Below are 4802 nucleotides of genomic sequence, written 5' to 3'. Positions count from 1 at the left end.
TTTTTTTTTTTTTAAATATTGAGAAGCGTGTTTGTATTTTGGTTTCTGGAGGAAAAAGGCAAACGGAAGAAAGATGAAAAATAACATCCTTATGCTCCAACCTCTGTCAAAATGTGTGAAGGTTCTGTGAGTTGTACTTTCAAGATTATTTCCAGATCTGAGATTTCTTACATTTCAAAGATCTTTATTAGCTATTGAAATAATAAAAAAAAAAATTGTGTTGTAACCCATCTTGTCTTTTATTGCACAATTTGTACAGCTTCCATTGCATGAATTAATTTTACATGAATAGGATACGGAATTAGTGTAACTGCCACTTTTTCTTGGGAATGTAGAGCAGAAAACAGTTTTGCTGATGGAAGTGTAGGGGGCTGTGGTGGCGCAGTGGGTTTGAACAGGTCCTGCTCTCCGGTGGGTCTGGGGTTTGAGTCCCACTTGGAGTGCCTTGCGACAGACCGGCAACCTGTCCGAGGTGTGTCCCTCCTCCTCCTCCACCCTTATGTCCTGTGTTGCTGGGTTAGACTCTGGCTTCCCGCAACCCCGTATGGGACAAGCGGTTTCAGACTGTGTGAGAGAGTGGTGGAGTGTGGTTTTTTCTTTTCTTTTTTTTTTTTTTCTTTTTTCCTTCTTTGAACACACTGATGCCGAAAGGTGGCGCCCAAGAACAATTAGACATTAAGGACATTATATAAGTGAGTTATTTGTAATTTACTGGGGTCACACCCGTTCTAGAATGTTCCGTTATTACTGTTGAACTATAATTGGAATGCAAAAGCTCTGACGAAATTTGAGCAGTGTAACTATGAGGACTGTTATCGAAGGCAGGCGCTCCAGCAGCGCGGTCAAAAAGTTCAACTCCCTGCACGTGATCGTGTGGTCTGACCAAGACCCATAAGGGCAAAACGGAAGAAAGGAAACGCAGGAAGGGAAAAATAAACTACCTGAGCTGCGACTAAATAGTCTCTCTTTGCACCATAAAAAGTTTTCAGACCTCTCAATAGAATATTTCCTGGTGTTACTGGGTTATATGAATCTGTGCTTTCTGTCCAGCACTGTCCTTCCACTGTAAAATGGTGATAAAAACTACAGTGAAAAATGTCACTATTCATTTGTCCCCTTAAGAGTTGAGCGGACTAGGTTTTTTTTTGTTTGTTTTTTTTTGTTCCCCCCCCCCCCCCCCGAGTCAAGAAGTATGGACAAGATTTTTGAAGAAACTGCCTTAATTAAGTTGAATTTTAACATTTTAAGCCCTATGAAGCAATTTTCTTATCGGCCAAGAGGAGTGACTTATCACCTGTGAAAACCAGTCCCAACTGGCCTGTGGGTATTTTTTAAACCAGAAAGACACACAAATCCCAGAGGGAGGACAAGAATGGTCTTTTCCTCTTATCAGAGCCCGGTGTGTTTTCTCATTCAAGCAGTGGATTCCTGGAAGTTTTTGTCAAAACATTTGTCTCTCCTTGGCATGGAGAGATATAAAGTGGAGCCAAGAATCTGTCACAGTTGTTCAAGGCTAAACAGTCCTGCACCCCGTTCATCCGAGCGCCTTCGAGTCACAGCCGTCACGGGACCCGTCGGCACCTCTGAACTGAGTGGCTTGAACTTGTTCTGCAGCACTTTGTCTCGGTGGCACTGGCCTTATTAACAGACGAATACGATCAATCCATCGGCGGCAAATTTTTTTTAATCTTTAGTAAATGAGACTCGTAGCATATGGCAGGAGCAGTTTGTTGGTCTGTAAGAGCTAAAATATTACTATTGTTGTTAATAATAAACTTTGTTATATAGCTCCTTTAAAATCATCTGTTCAAAGTGTTTGAGGGTAAAAAGAGAGAGGCACACTCATGCACTCGCTATCAATAACCAGCTGTCCAAGCCAGAGTCGCCTTGGTCTGGAGTCTATCAAGGCTAAGTATGGTAAACCTTGAGTTGGGGTGCCAGCCTGTTACAGGAAAGATATACAGGGCACAATAATAAGGCAGTAATTAATGTGTAATAACAGGCCAAAATGCTTATACCTCCTGCTGTAGTATTTCTGTGTAAGTAGTACAGTAAAACACAGTAAAAATCGCCTAACTGTATACTGTAAGTGGGTTGTTATTGCTGTTTAACATTATTTTGTAACTTGCATAATATTGTTGTATAATAGCTGTTACTTAATATACAATAACATAATTGTTGCTTCATCAGCTAAGAGCAAATGATAAAAGGAAATGGAAATGTTAACACTAAGCTGCTTTGGAGAAAGGTCTCAGCAAAATTAATAGTGATATGAAAAAAACAAACAAATGTGAACCTTTTAAAAGTTACACATTTGAAAGTTTAAAATCTGGGAATTTGACACTTGCTTCTTGATGCCCTGTATGTTTTCTTCTCTGTCTTTCCACTCCATGTAGTTGCCAGAAGCTCTAGTGTCCATGATACTGCTAGGATCTTGATGTATTTATAAGTCAAATAATTCAAATACATGACAGATATATAATAGAGCTTTTGCAGGCACATGTGATGTAATCCAAATAATTTGGGTGTGGAGTAAATGCTTCCTGGGGGTTACGGTGGTGCAGCAGGTTTGGCTGGGACCCGCTTTCTGGTGGTGTGGGGTTCGAGTCCTGCTTGGGGTGCCTTGTCACGGACTGGCGTCACACCTGGGGTGTGTCCCCTCCCCTCTTGGCCTTGCGCCCTGTGTTGCTGGGTTAGGCTCTGGCTTGCCGCAACCACACTTGGGATGAGTGGCTTCAGACTGTGTGTGTGTGTGTGTGTGTGTGTGTGTGTGTAAATGTTTTCCTCTGGCAGTAGCATTATCTCAGGAATCTCTCTAAAATGAAGAGGTACTGTTATGTACTTTAATTCTAAGGCACAGTATAACTCTTTAGATGGGCCAGTTACTCAGGGTTTCTCCTCTCTGTCACGGAACAAATTAATGTCGAAAGCCCTTGGAGAAGTCTGGCACCATTCTCAAGGTCAGACTTGAAATGTTTTGCTTATTTCAGTCTGATATCATTTTTTTCCCCCATTTCCATGCCTTTTACATTGCCAAATAAAACAAGAATTTTAATTCCCTCTGACTGATTTACATGCCTCTCCTGTTTGGTGCTGTGTTAAAGCAATCTGTCTCAATGTTGCCAAACAATCTGAGAAGTGTTAGATGTTCACTAACATTTCTTACATTTTTTTGTAGAGATTGATATAACTGTTTGGTCTTAACTTGTTTACATTTTTGCTGTTTCAAAGTTTTTTTTTTTAGTAATTGTATGATATGTATAAATCGATCTCACAATGAGATTTTTCAAGTTTTTGCTGGAAGGATAAATGTTTTATTTATATTTTCTTTACATTTATTTACATACCAGACATTTTTGTCCAAAGCAACTTCCAATGAACTCTATGCAGTGTTATCAGTCCACACACCTTATTCACCATAGTGACTTACGCTGCTAGATACACTACTTAGAATGGGTCACTCATCCATACATCAGTGGAACACACACTCTCTGTCACTCACACACTGTGGGTGAACCTGAGCAGCATGTCTTTGGAGTGTGGGAGGAAACCAGAGCACCCAGAGGAAACCCACGCAGACTGAGCAGCGATCAAACCCATGTCCTCTCCACCACCCAGGTGCTGTGAGACAGCAGCGCTACTCGCTGTGCCACCTTACCCTTCAAAGCTTTGTGAGCTTTCCTTTGGCACCATAAATCCATTTGTATCAGGAAGATGTAGCACTTTTGTAAGTTTTGACTGCAAGTATTTCAGTTCACACTTGCTATCTTGAAAGGCCTTGATTCATGTTCTATTTATTCACTCATGAGTAACTTTAGACAGATGTGTAAAGACTCCTGAATGTTTTAATACAAATGATCTTAACACACACACACACACACACACACACACACACACACACACACACACACACACACTTGTCCCATACAGGGTTACAGGGAACCAGAGCCTGACCCAGCAATTCAGGGCATAAGGCTGGAGGGAGAGGGGACACACCCAGGACAGGACACCAGTCCATTGCAAGGCACCCCAAGTAGGACTCGAACCCCAGACCCACCGGAGAGCAGGACTGCAGTCCAACCCACTGCACCACCACACCCCACTCTCGCTTGGCAAGTACACACACACACACATTTTCAGAACCGCTTGTCCCATACGGGGTCACGGGGAACCGGAGCCTACCCGGCAACACAGGGCGTAAGGCCGGAGGGGGAGGGAACACACCCAGGACGGGACACCAGTCCATTGCAAGGCACCCCAAGCGGGGCTCGAACCCCAGACCCACCGGAAAGCAGGACTGTGGTCCAACCCACTGCGCCACCGCACCCCCTCGCTTGGCAGGTAATCAACTGATATTAAGTAGCCAAACTATCTATCACCTAAACTGAGTGTTGTGTCTTTGTGCACATGGTTAAATGTAGCAGATGTTATTTTTGTTCCTAGGCAAGTTCAGACTATATAATGACTGGTCATATCTGAAATAATTATGGTTTGCTTTACCATGGATAATATCTCAAGAATGCTCCTCTACGTTTTCACATTTCTCTGTGTTTTTGGGGTTTTCAGTGTCATTTTGAAGACTTGCTGTCTTTTTTTAATCATTAATTGACCTTATTATATTAGATAAGATGTGTAACCTGCAGACACATCCAAAATAAACACTTCCTCTAAGAAATTTGGTTATTATGGCACATACTTTGCAGGTTATTGTGAACACTTCACGGCTGATGGAGAAAAGCAGACATGGTTCACTTAAAGCAGTTTCAAAGGAATGATGGTCATCTGCCTGAAAATAGACAAAA

Source organism: Scleropages formosus, chromosome 10 (genome assembly GCF_900964775.1).
Source record: "Scleropages formosus chromosome 10, fSclFor1.1, whole genome shotgun sequence".
Classification (NCBI taxonomy): domain Eukaryota; kingdom Metazoa; phylum Chordata; class Actinopteri; order Osteoglossiformes; family Osteoglossidae; genus Scleropages; species Scleropages formosus.
Note: the sequence above shows the minus strand (reverse complement) of the source record.